This window comes from Arachis hypogaea, chromosome 13 (assembly GCF_003086295.3).
Source record: "Arachis hypogaea cultivar Tifrunner chromosome 13, arahy.Tifrunner.gnm2.J5K5, whole genome shotgun sequence".
Classification (NCBI taxonomy): Eukaryota; Viridiplantae; Streptophyta; class Magnoliopsida; order Fabales; family Fabaceae; genus Arachis; species Arachis hypogaea.
Genome location: NC_092048.1, coordinates 100,447,976 through 100,461,828, shown reverse-complemented (window position 1 = coordinate 100,461,828; position 13,853 = coordinate 100,447,976). Strand labels below are relative to the sequence as shown.

General features: G+C 38.7%; 1 non-coding gene across 1 annotated transcript; it reads left to right on the top strand.

Moving 5' to 3' along the window:
- The first annotated feature begins 10,189 nt into the window (after positions 1-10,189).
- Positions 10,190-10,297, top strand: LOC112739535 (small nucleolar RNA R71). Its single transcript, XR_003170469.1, has one exon. It is a non-coding gene; the product is annotated as a small nucleolar RNA R71 (small nucleolar RNA).
- The last annotated feature ends 3,556 nt before the right edge of the window (positions 10,298-13,853 follow it).

The window sequence follows — 13,853 nt, the reverse complement described above, 5'->3', positions numbered from 1 at the left end:
TCTTCCTCAACCAATGCGTTCATTGAATTTTGCTTGGCAATCTTATATGATTGGATCCCAATCCCTTGGCTCACCAATGCTCTCTAAAAACAAACAAATTCCCAATCCCTTGGTTTAAATGTTCATAAGAAGAGATGATGCTTGATCACTGATTATACCACACAATTTCATGAACCACAATTTGGTAGGATTACATGTCACAATATCCATCCAAACCCCAATCCAATTCACTGTGAGAAAGCTTCTCTAGCATGAATCCTCCATTCCTTTCCCAAGGCTCCGAAGGATTCCAAGTATGGGTAGTTTCTTTCCCAAGACAACTACTCAATGGAATTAGATTGAGAAGCTTTCTAACAAAATTCAAGAGAAAAGATTGAAGAAGAAGATAAACTATTATTGATTCATTGAATTACAATAGAGCTCCCTAACCCAATGAAAGGGGGTTTAGTGAATCATAGCTCTGAATTCCATTACAAAGAAAAGGAAAACTAGCTAAAAGTGAAAGTAAAAGTCCCCTCTAACTTAACTTCTATCCTATTTATACACTTTCTATATTGAGCTTCAGTTGTGCTTCTTGGGCTTTGAGGCCTCTCCTTGCTTTCCTTTTGCCTTGGGTTTATGATCCATAATCTTGATGAGGTTGTTGATCCAAATCCTGTAACATTTATTGAGCCAACTTAGTGATAATCAAATAATGACACATGACTCAATAAATTGAGATTTCAAACTCATCAATCCTTCAGGCCCAATCCCATAAACCATGATATTCAATTGGGTTTCATACCAAAGTAAGTTTAAGTTAATATTTGTGCTCAAAGACTAACTTAAATCACAATATTTTTGGCCCAGAAACCTTTTCCAAGAGTGGCGTTTAAGTTGTAGTTTAAGCTTAAACTGCAGCTTAAACGCCAGACACTTCCAGTGAGGCCTTTTGTAGAAGCACGTTTAAGCTTCAGTTTAAGGTTAAACTGAAGCTTAAACGTGGAAATGGAAGAAGGTAGCCCTGGAGAGTCATGTAGTCGAACACGTTTAAGCTTCAGTTTAAGGTTAAACTGAAGCTTAAACGTGGAAATAGGAAGGGCAGCCCTGGAGGTCGAACACGTTTAACCTCCAGTTTGAGGTCAAACTGGAGGTTAAACGTGGAAAAGGGTGGAGGCATACTGGAGGTCGAACACGTTTAACCTCCAGTTTGAGGTCAAACTGGAGGTTAAACGTGGAAGCTTAGAATGGTAGCCCTGGAGGTGTCGAACACGTTTAACCTCCAGTTTGAGGTCAAACTGGAGGTTAAACGTGGAAATGGAGAGAGCAACCCTGGAGGAGAAAAGCTGCCGAACACGTTTAAGCTCCAGTTTGAGGTCAAACTGGAGCTTAAACGTGGAATGGCTCCCTGGTTCTGGCGTTTAACCTCCAGTTTGAGGTCAAACTGGAGGTTAAACGTGGAACTCCTCCCTGAGTGGCATTATCATTCTGGCGTTTAACCTCCAGTTTAAGGTCAAACTGGAGGTTAAACTTCAATTCCAGCATTTCTTATCCTTCATGATTTTGACGTTTAAGCTCCAGTTTAGGCTTAAACTGGAACTTAAACTCCACATGTGATATTCAAGCTTCCTTCATTGATTTTGTTGCTTCCTTGCTTAGCCTCTTCTTCCCTGAAATCATTCAAACAATTGCATCAAAGTCTTGCAAAATTTCATGAGAAATCTTCCATTCATAGCATTTAAGTATTATAACTAAAACTCATGGAATATGCATCAAAATCATGTTGTTTGGATGGTTCATTGCTTTGTTCTTCATTTAACCATTTTTGGTTACTTTAAGCTCAAGAAAATGCATAAAACAACTAAAACTAACAGAAAAATGCTAGTGAAACTAGCCTATGATGCCTTGGCATCAATACTCATTCAATCTGATGTAGAACGGAGGTGGTTGTCAGACACACGTTCATGGATTGAGGAAGGTGATGAGTGTCACGGATCATCACCTTCTCTATAATTAAGCGCAAATGAAAATCTTAGATAGGAACACGCATGTTTGAATGGAAAACAGAAATAGTTGCATTAATTCATCAAAACACAACAGAGCTCCTCACCCCCAACAAGGGAGTTTAGAGACTCATGCCGTCAGAGATTACAAAGTTCAGATCTAAAAATGTCATGAGATAAAAATTAAATCTCTAAAAGTTGTTTAAATACTAAACTAGTAACCTATGTTTACAGAAAATGAGTAAACTATGATAGATAGTGCAGAAATCCACTTCTGGGGCCCACTTGGTGTGTGCTGGGGTTGAGACTAAAGCTTCTCACGTGCCTGGGCTGTTTTGGGCGTTCAACGCCAGGCTGTAACCTATTTCTGGTGTTGAACTCCAACTTGTAACGTGTTTCTGGCGCTGGACGCCAGACTGCAACATGGAACTGGCGTTGAACGCCAGTTTACGTCATCTATCCTTGAGCAAAGTATGGACTATTATATATTGCTGGAAAGCCCTAGATGTATACTTTCCAACGCAATTGGAAGCGCGTCAATTAGACTCCTGTAGCTCCAGAAATTCCATTCCGAGTGCAGAGAGGTCAGGATCCAACAGCATCAGCAGTCCTTTTTCAGCTTGAATCAGATTTTTGCCCAGCTCCCTCAATTTCAGCCAGAAAATACCTGAAATTACAAAAAAACACACAAACTCATAGTAAAGTCCAGAAATATGAATTTTTCCTAGAAACTAATGAAAATAAACTAAAAACTAACTAAAACCTACTAAAACTATATGAAATTAACCCTAAAAAGCGTATAAAATATCCGCTCATCACAACACCAAACTTGAATTGTTGCTTGTCCCCAAGCAACTAGACAAATAAAATAGAATACAAATGAGTCAAGAAATAATAATATCTCAGAGTTTTTGAGTGAAGCTCAGATTCTAATTAAATGAGCGGGGCTAGTAGCTTTTTGCTTCCGAACAGTTTTGGCATCTCACTTTATCCATTGAAGCTCAGAATGATTGGCATCTATAGGAACTTAGAATTCAGATAGTGTTATTGATTCTCCTAGTTTAGTATGTTGACTCTTGAACACAGCTACTTTTATGAGTCTTGGCCGTGGCCCTAAGCACTTTGTTTTCCAGTATTACCACCGGATACATAAATGCCACAGACACATAATTGGGTGAACCTTTTCAGATTGTGACTCAGCTTTGCTAAAGTCCCCAATTAGAGGTGTCCAGGGTTCTTAAGCACACTCTTCTTTTTGCTTTGGACCTTGACTTTAACCGCTCAGTCTCAAGTTTTCACTTGACACCTTCACGCCACAAGCACATGGTTAGGGACAGTTTGGTTTAGCCGCTTAGACCAGGATTTGATTCCCTTAGGCCCTCCTATCCACTGATGCTCAAAGCCTTGGATCCTTTTTATTATCCTTGCCTTTTGGTTTTAAGGGTTATTGGCTTTTTCTGCTTGCTTTTTTTTTTTTGCAAGCTTTGTATTCACTGCTTTTTCTTGCTTCAAGAATCATTTTTATGATTTTTTAGATTACTAATAACATGTCTCATGTTTATCATTCTTTCAAGAGCCAACATATTTAACATTCAAGAACATCGAATTCCAAAGACATATGCACTGTTCAAGCATTCATTCAGAAGGCAGAAAGCATTGCCACCACATGTAATTAATCAGAATTTCTTGTATTAAAAACTCGAAAAATATTGCCTCCTTATCCTAAAGAAAATCTTCTATTTTATTCATGTTTAATGATGATGAGAAAAATAAATTATAGCTTAATTGGAGATAAAATAACTACGAATTACCACTATAACTACTAAGGTAGAACTCAAATAAGAACAATTATCACAGAGTTAAGGCTAAGATTAGGGCTCAACAACCTTGAGTTTAGGATGTGGTTGTTCCTCTAGTCTGTGGAGTGCTTGGTCCTTCAAGAGATAACTTCTGACGCTTCAGTTCCTTTAAGTCACGCCCCTGCTCTTCTTGTTCCCTGAGCAGTTTGCAGAGCATACTGTTTTGATTTTGCTGTTCTTCCTTTATTTGGTCCATAGATTCTTGCAACTTGGTAACAGATGCTTCAAGTTGTTCCCAATATTCAAATTGAGGGACTTCTAGGAGGAATTCTTGCACCCTCTTCTTGATGGGGTCATCCTGCATTTGTTGTTTTTCCATTGTGATTTTAGTGATCGGTTGCTCCACTGAGATATACTCTGTTATTCCCATCTTTACTCCAGCATCTTTGCAGAGCATAGAGATTAAGCTTGGATAAGCCAACCTGGCATCCTTGGAGTTCTTGTTAGCAAGTATGTAAAATTCAGATGGGATCAGTTGATGAACTTCTACTTCTTTTCCCAACATAATGCAATGGATCATCACTGCTCTTTTAACAGTGATTTCAGAACGGTTGCTTGTGGGCAATATAGAACGCCCAATGAAGTCCAGCCAACCTCTGGCGACTGGTTTGAGATCTTCTCTCTTGAGTTGATTTGGGACACCCTTGCTGTTGGTGGTCCACCTGGCTCCAGGGATGCATATATCCTCTAGAATCTTATCCAGGCCCTTGTTTGTTCTCATCATTCTCCTATTGAAGGAGTCTGGGTCATCTTTCAGCTGAGGTAGTGGTGCACAAAATTGTGATCACATTAATGTAGTACTCTTTGTTATTGTATGGAATCATTACTATGGCTCTTTACTATGTGTGGACACAACTCCGTTCAACTAACCAGCAAGTGTACTGGGTCGTCCAAGTAATAAACCTTACGTGAGTAAGGGTCGATCCCACAGAGATTGTTGGCTTGAAGCAAGCTATGGTCACCTTGCAAATCTCAGTCAGGCGGATTTAAACATGATATTTTATTAGATTAAAATAAACAATAAAAGGGATAGAGATACTTATGTAGATTCATTGGCAGGGATTTCAGACAAGCGAATGGAGATGCTTTTCGTTCCTCTGAACCTCTGCTTTCTTGCTATCTTCATCCAATCAGTCTTACTCCTTTCCATGGCTGGCTTTATGTGATACATCACCACTGTCAATGGCTACTTTCGGTCATCTCTCGGGAAAATGATCCAATGCCCTGTCACGGCACGGCTAATCGTCTGGAGGCATCACCGTTGTCAATGGCTTCATCTTATCCTCTCAGTGAATAATATGCTCACGCACCCTGTCACGGCACGGCTATTCATCTGTCGGATCTCGATCATGCAGGAATAGGATTTACTATCCTTTTGCGTCTGTCACTAACGCCCTGCAATCGCGAGTTAGGAGCTCGTCACAGTCATTCAATCATTGAATCCTACTCGGAATACCACGGACAAGGTTTAGACTTTCCAAATTCTCTTGAATGCCGCCATCATTCTAGCTTACGCCACGAAGATTCTGGTTAGGAGATCTAAGAGATACTCATTCTAGCTTAATTCATGTAGAACAGAAGTGTTTGTCAAGCACGCGTTCATAAGGGAGAAGGATGATGAGCGTCACACATAATCATCACCTTCATCACGTTCTTGGGTGCGAATGGATATCTTAGAAGAGAAATAAGAAGAATTGAATAGAAAACAGTAGTACTTGCATTAATCTTTGAGGAACAGCAGAGCTCCACACCTTAATCTATGGAGTGTAGAAACTCTACCGTATGAAAATACATAAGTGAAGGTCCAGGCATGGCCGAGATGGCCAGCCCCCTAAACGAGATCAATAGTCTCCTAAGATGAACAATGGAATAAAACTGAGACCAAAGATGCCTAATACAATAGTAAGAGGTCCTATTTATAATAAACTAGTCACTAGGGTTTACATGAGTAAGTAATTGATGCATAAATCCACTTCCGGGGCCCACTTAGTGTGTGTTTGGGCCGAGATTATGTGTAGCACGTGCAGAGGCCATTTGTGGAGTTGAACGCCAGTTTCTGTGCCAGTTTGGGCGTTCAACTCTGGTTTTGGATCCTTTTCTAGCGCTGGACGCCAGATTTGGGCAGAAAGCTGGCGTTGAACGCCAGTTTACGTCGTCAATTCTTGGCCAAAGTATGGACTATTATATATTGCTGGAAAGCCCTGGATGTCTACTTTCCAACGCAATTGGAAGCGCGCCATTTCGAGTTCTGTAGCTCCAGAAAATCCACTTTGAGTGCAGGGAGGTCAGAATCCAACAGCATCAGCAGTCCTTTTTCAACCTCTGAATCTGATTTCTGCTCAAGTCCCTCAATTTCAGCCAGAAAATACCTGAAATCACAGAAAAACACACAAACTCATAGTAAAGTCCAGAAATGTGAATTTAACACAAAATCTATTAAAAACATCCCTAAAAGTAACTAGATTCTACTAAAAATATACTAAAAACAATGCCAAAAAGCGTATAAATTATCCGCTCATCACAACACCAAACTTAAATTGTTGCTTGTCCCCAAGCAACTGAAAATCAAAATAGGATAAAAAGAATAGAATATACTATAAATTCCAAACTATCAATGAAACATAGCTCCAATCAAATGAGCGGGACTTATAGCTTTTTGCCTCTTGAATAGTTTTGGCATCTCACTTTATCCATTGAGGTTCAGAATGATTGGCATCTATAGGAACTCAGAGTTCAGATAGTGTTATTGATTCTCCTAGTTCAGTATGATGATTCTTGAACACAGCTATTTTATGAGTCTTGGCCGTGGCCCTAAGCACTTTGTTTTCCAGTATTACCACCGGATACATAAATGCCACAGACACATAATTGGGTGAACCTTTTCAGATTGTGACTCAGCTTTGCTAAAGTCCCCAATTAGAGGTGTCCAGGGTTCTTAAGCACACTCTTCTTTTACTTTGGACCTTGACTTTAACCGCTCAGTCTCAAGTTTTCACTTGACACCTACACGCCACAAGCACATGGTTAGGGACAGCTTGGTTTAGCCGCTTAGACCAGGATTTTATTCCTTTAGGCCCTCCTATCCACTGATGCTCAAAGCCTTGGGATCCTTTTTATTTGCCCTTGCCTTTTGGTTTTAAGGGTTATTGGCTTTTTCTGCTTGCTTTTTCTTTCTATTTTTTTTCTTCTACATTTTTTTTTCGCCTATTTTTTTTTCTTTCTTTCTTTTTTTTTTCTGCAAGCTTTGTTCTTTCCTGCTTTTTCTTGCTTCAAGAATCATTTTTATGATTTTTCAGATTATCAAATAACATGTCTCCTAGTCATCATTCTTTCAAGAGCCAACATATTTAACATTCTTAAACAACAACTTCATAAGACATATGCACTGTTCAAGCATACATTCAGAAAACAAGAAGCATTGTCACCACATCAATATAATTAAACTAAGTTCAAGGATAAATTCGAAACTCATGTACTTCTTGTTCTTTTGAATTAAAACATTTTTCATTTAAGAGAGGTGATGGATTCATAGGACATTCATATCTTTAAGACAAAGTTACTAACTACTAATGATCATGTAGTGAAGGCACAAACATAGATAAGCACATAACATAGAAAACGACAAACAGAGAAAGTAAGAACAAGGAATGAGTCCACCTTAGTGATGTTCTTGAGCTCTTCTGTGTCTCTTCCTTGTCTTTGCTGCTCCTCCTTCATTGCTTTTAGATCTTCTCTGATTTCATGAAGGATGATGGAGTGCTCTTGATGTTCCACCCTTAGTTGCTTCCAATAATTGTGTGGAAGAAAATGTATCCCCTGAGGTATCTCAGGGATCTCTTGATTTGCAGTCAAATGTTCTACCACTGAGCTATAGACCCTTGATGGAAGCTTTTGTCTTCCCTTTCCTCTTTCTAGAGGTTTCTCTGGCCTTAGGTGCCATCAATGGTTATGGAAAAAACAAAAAAAGCTATGCTTTTACCACACCAAACTTAGAATGTTGCTCGCCCTCGAGCAAAAGAAGAAAGACTGAAGAATAAGAAGAAGATATGGAGGAGATGGATGGGAGTGTGTGTTCGGCCATAAGGGTGGGATTGGGTGGGAGAGAGATGTTGAATTTTGAAGGTAGTGGTTGTATGGGTGTGAGTGGTAAATGGAAGACAGAAGGGATGAGTGTTTATTGGAAATAGAGGATGATTGAGAAGAGAGAAGAGAGTGAGTGAAGGTAGGTGGGGATCCTGTGGGGTCCACAAATCTTGGGGTGTCAAGGCATTTACATCCCTGCACCAATTTAGGCATGCAAAATGCCCTTGCACACAACTCTGGGCGTTCAACGCCCCTTTGCTGCCATTTCTGGCGTTGAACGCCAGAACCATGCTTGTTCTGGGCGTTCAGCGCCAGGATGCTCCCATTCTGGGCGTTCAGCGCCAGAACTATGCTTTGTTCTGGCGTTTGAACGCCAGACAGATGCTCCTCCAGGGTGTGATTTTTCTTCTGCTGTTTTTGATTCCGTTTTTGAATTTTTTGTTTATTTTGTGACTCCACATGATCATGAACCTAAGAAAACATGAAAACAATAAAAATAAGAATTAGATAAACATTGGGTTGCCTCCCAACAAGCGCTTCTTTAATGTCAATAGCTTGACAGTGGGCTCTCATGGAGCCTCACAGATGTGCAAAGCTTTGTTGAGACTCTCCAACACCAAACTTAGAGTTTGGATATGGGAGTTCAACACCAAACTTAGAGTTTGGTTGTGGCCTCCCAACACCAAACTTAGAGTTTGACTGTGGGGGCTCTGGTTGACTCTGCTTTGAGAGAAGCTTTTCCTGCTTCCTCTCCATGGTTGCAGAGGGAGATCCTTGAGTTTTGAATACAAGGGAGTTCTCATTCCATTGAAGGACTATTTCACCTCTGTCAACATCAATCACAGCTCTTGCTGTGGCCAGGAAAGGTCTTCCTAGGATGATGGATTCATCCTCTTCCTTTCCAGTATCCAGGACTATGAAATCAGTAGGTATGTAAAGGCCCTCAACCTTTACTAATACATCTTCTACTTGTCCATAAGCCTGTCTTCTTGAGCTGTCTACCATCTCTAGTGAGATTTTAGTAGCTTGCACTCCATAGATTCCCAGTTTCTCTATTACAGAGAGGGGCATGAGGTTTATTCCTGAACCAAGATCACACAGAGCCTTAAAGATCATGGTGCCTATGGTACAGGGTATTATGAACTTTCCAGGATCCTGTCTCTTCTGAGGCAATGTCAGTTGATCCAGATCACTTAGTTCATTGATGAACAAGGGAGGTTCAACTTCCCAAGCATCAATGCCAAACAATTTGGCATTCAGCTTCATGATTGCACCAAGAAACTTGGCAGTTTGCTCTTCAGTGACATCCTCATTCTCTTCAGAAGAGGAATACTCATCCGAGCTCATGAAGGGCATAAGGAGGTTCAATGGGATCTCTATAGTCTCTAGATGAGTCTCAGAGTCCTTTGATTCCCCAGAGGGAAGCTCCTTATTGATCACTAGACGTCCCAGGAGGTCTTCCTCCTTGGGATTCACGTCCTCTCCTCTCCTCACAGGTTCGGCCATGGCGCTTATGTCAATGGCCTTGCACTCTCCTTTTGGGTTCTCTTCTGTATTGCTTGGGAGAGTACTAGGAGGGATTTCAGTGATCCTTTTACTCAGCTGGCCCACTTGTGCTTCCAGATTTCTAATGGAAGACCTTGTTTCATTCATGAAACTTACAGTGGCCTTAGATAGATCAGAGACTAGATTTGCTAAATTAGAAGCATTTTGTTCGGAGTTCTCTGTCTGTTGCTGAGTTGATGATGGAAAAGGCTTGCTATTGCTAAACCTGTTTCTTCCACCATTATTAAAGCCTTGTTGAGGCTTTTGATCCTTCCATGAGAAATTTGGATGATTTCGCCATGTTGAGTTATAGGTGTTTCCATAAGGTTCACCTAAGTAATTTACCTCTGCTGTTGCAGGGTTCTCAGGATCATAGGCTTCTTCTTCAGGAGAAGCCTCTTGAGTACTGTTGGATGCAGCTTGCATTCCATGCAGACTCTTTGAAATCATATTGACTTGCTGAGTCAATATTTTGTTCTGAGCCAATATGGCATTCAGAGTATCAACTTCAAGAACTCCCTTCTTCATAGGCGTCCCATTACTCACAGGATTCCTTTCAGAAGTGTACATGAACTGGTTATTAGCAACCATGTCAATGAGTTCTTGAGCTTCTGCAGGCGTTTTCTTTAGGTGAATGGATCCACCTGCAGAAGTGTCCAGTGACATCTTTGATAGCTCAGATAAACCATCATAGAATATATCCAGGATGGTCCATTCTGAAAGCATGTCAGAAGGACACTTTTTGGTCAACTGTTTGTATCTTTCCCAAGCTTCATAGAGAGATTCACCTTCTTTCTGTCTGAAGGTTTGAACATCAGCTCTAAGCTTGCTCAGCTTTTGAGGAGGAAAGTACTTGGCTAAGAAAGCCGTGACCAGCTTATCCCTAGAGTTCAGGCTGTCTTTAGGTTGAGAATCCAACCATAATCTAGCTCTGTCTCTTACAGCAAAAGGGAAAAGCATGAGCCTGTAGACTTCAGGATCTACTCCATTAGTCTTAACAGTATCACATATCTGCAAGAATTCAGTTAAGAACTGAAAAGGATCTTCAGATGGAAGTCCATGAAACTTGCAGTTCTGCTGCATCAGAGAAACTAATTGAGGTTTCAGCTCAAAGTTGTTTGCTCCAATGGCAGGAATGGAGATGCTTCTTCCATGTAAATTGGAATTAGGTGCAGTAAAGTCACCAAGCATCCTCCTTGTATTATTATTATTTTCGGCTGCCATCTCCTCTGCCTGTTCGAAAATTTCTGAAAGGTTATCTCTGGATTGTTGTATTTTAGCTTCTCTTAATTTTCTCTTCAGAGTTCTTTCAGGTTCTGGATCTGCTTCCACAAGAATGTTCTTATCCTTGCTCCTGCTCATATGACAAGGAAGAATGGCCAGAAAAATGATAATAATAGAGATCCTTTATACCACAGTATAGGGATCCCTTTGTAAGTAGAAGAAGAGGGGGAGATAAAGGATGTGATGTAAAGGAAGAAACACAACTGTGAGGAGGCTTTGAGATGTGAGATGAGATGTTAGGATATGAATGAATAAGTAGAATGAGATGGGGGAAGGAAAATTTTCGAAAATTATTTTGAAAAAGAGTTAGTGATTTTTGAAAAATAGTTTTTGAAAATTGTTAGTATTTTTTTTCAAAATTTTTTTTAATTTTAAAAATAAAAACAATTAGTTAATTAAAAAGAAATTTTTGAAAAAGGGAGAGATATTTTCGAAAATTGAGAGAGAGAGAGTTAGTTAGGTGGTTTTGAAAAAGATAAGAAACAAACAACAAGTTAGTTAGTTAGTTGAAACAAATTTTGAAAAGATAGGAAGTTAGGAAGTTAGAAAAGATATTTTGAAAAGATATTTTTGAAAAAGAAGGAAGATATTTTCGAAAATGATAGAGAGAGGGTTAGTTAGGAGGTTTTGAAAAAGTTAAGAAACAAACAAAAAGTTGGTTAGTTAGTTGAAACAAATTTTGAAAAGATAAGAGGTTAGGAAGTTAGAAAAGATATTTTGAAAAGATATTTTTTTTGAAAAAGATAAGATAAGAAGATATTTTGAAAAGATATGATAGGAATTAGTTTTGAAAAAGATTTGATTTTTAAAATCACAATTAATGACTTGATTCATAAGAAATCACAAGATATGATTTTAGAACTTAAAGTTTGAATCTTTCTTAACAAGCAAGTAACAAACTTCAAATTTTTGAATCAAATCATTAATTGATTAGTTATTTTCGAAAATTTTATATAAAAGTAAGAAAAAGATTTTTGAAAAATATTTTTGGAATTTTCGAAAATAGCTAAGAATTTTGAAAAAGATTTGATTTTTGAAAAAGATTTTGAAAAAGATAAGATTTTCAAATTGAAAATTTGATTTGACTCATGAGAAACAACTTGATTTTAAAAATTTTTGAAAAAGTCAACTCAATTTTTCGAATTTGATGAGAGAAAAAGGGAAAGATATTTTTTTTGATTTTTTGAATTTTTATGATGCAAGGGAAAAACAAGAAAATTGATATAATGCATGAAATTTTTAGATCAAAACAATGAATGCATGCATGAATGATATGAGTGTCAAGATGAATACCAAGAACACTTTGAATGTCAAGATGAACATCAAGAACATAATTTTGAAAAATTTTTAATGCAAAGAAAACATGCAAGACACCAAACTTAGAATTCTTTAATGCTTAGACACTAAGAATTCAAGAATGCATATGATAAACATGAAAAGACACAAAACAAAAAATCATCAAGATCAAACAAGAAGACTTACCAAGAACAACTTGAAGATCATGAAGAACACTATGAATGCATGATATTTTCGAAAAAATGCAAGATGCATATGCAATTGACACCAAACTTATGATATGACTCAAGACTCAAACAAGAAACACAGAATATTTTTGATTTTTATGATTTTCTAATTTTTTTGGATTTTCTTTTAATTTTTTCGAAAATTATTGTGAGAAGTAAGAATAAGGATTTCAAAATTTTTAATATGAATTCCAGGAATCTTGCCATGTTAGTCTTAAAGCTCCAATCAAAGGGTCAGGCATGGCTTAATAGCTAGCCAAGCTTTAATAAAAATATGAGTGTAATTCAGACATGACAAGCCTAACATACCCTATCCAAAAGGATTGGGCATGACTCCACTGAAGTGATTAGCCAATCCCAAAGCAGTTTGGGTATGGCTTTACAGCCAGATAGGCTTCAGCATGCTTCATGAAACACTAGAATTCATTCTTAAAAATTTTGAAGCCATAGAATAATTTATTTTTGAAAACATTATTTTTAGTAAATTTTTTTTTTCGAAAACAAAGGAAAATATTTTTTGAAAGATTTTTGAAAACAAAACAAAAAGAAAATTACCTAATCTGAGCAACAGGATGAACCGTCAGTTGTCCAAACTCAAACAATCCCCGGCAACGGCGCCAAAAACTTGGTGCTGTTGCCGGATCAAAAGGGAATCTGGCACTGATGTTACCGGACCAAAAGCTTGCCGAAAACTCAAACAATCCCCGGCAACGGCGCCAAAAACTTGGTGGACGAAATTGTGATCACATTAATGTAGTACTCTTTGTTATTGTATGGAATCATTATTATGGCTCTTTACTATGTGTGGACACAACTCCGTTCAACTACAGCAAGTGTACTGGGTCGTCCAAGTAATAAACCTTACGTGAGTAAGGGTCGATCCCACAGAGATTGTTGGCTTGAAGCAAGCTATGGTCACCTTGCAAATCTCAGTCAGGCGGATTTAAACATGATATTTTATTAGATTAAAATAAACAATAAAAGGGATAGAGATACTTATGTAGATTCATTGGCAGGGATTTCAGACAAGCGAATGGAGATGCTTTTCGTTCCTCTGAACCTCTGCTTTCTTGCTATCTTCATCCAATCAGTCTTACTCCTTTCCATGGCTGGCTTTATGTGATACATCACCACTGTCAATGGCTACTTTCGGTCATCTCTCGGGAAAATGATCCAATGCCCTGTCACGGCACGGCTAATCGTCTGGAGGCATCACCGTTGTCAATGGCTTCATCTTATCCTCTCAGTGAATAATATGCTCACGCACCCTGTCACGGCACGGCTATTCATCTGTCGGTTCTCGATCATGCTGGAATAGGATTTACTATCCTTTTGCGTCTGTCACTAACGCCCTGCAATCGCGAGTTAGGAGCTCGTCACAGTCATTCAATCATTGAATCCTACTCGGAATACCACGGACAAGGTTTAGACTTTTCGGATTCTCTTGAATGCCGCCATCATTCTAGCTTACGCCACGAAGATTCTGGTTAGGAGATCTAAGAGATACTCATTCTAGCTTAATTCATGTAGAACAGAAGTGTTTGTCAGGCACGCGTTCATAAGGGAGAAGGATGATG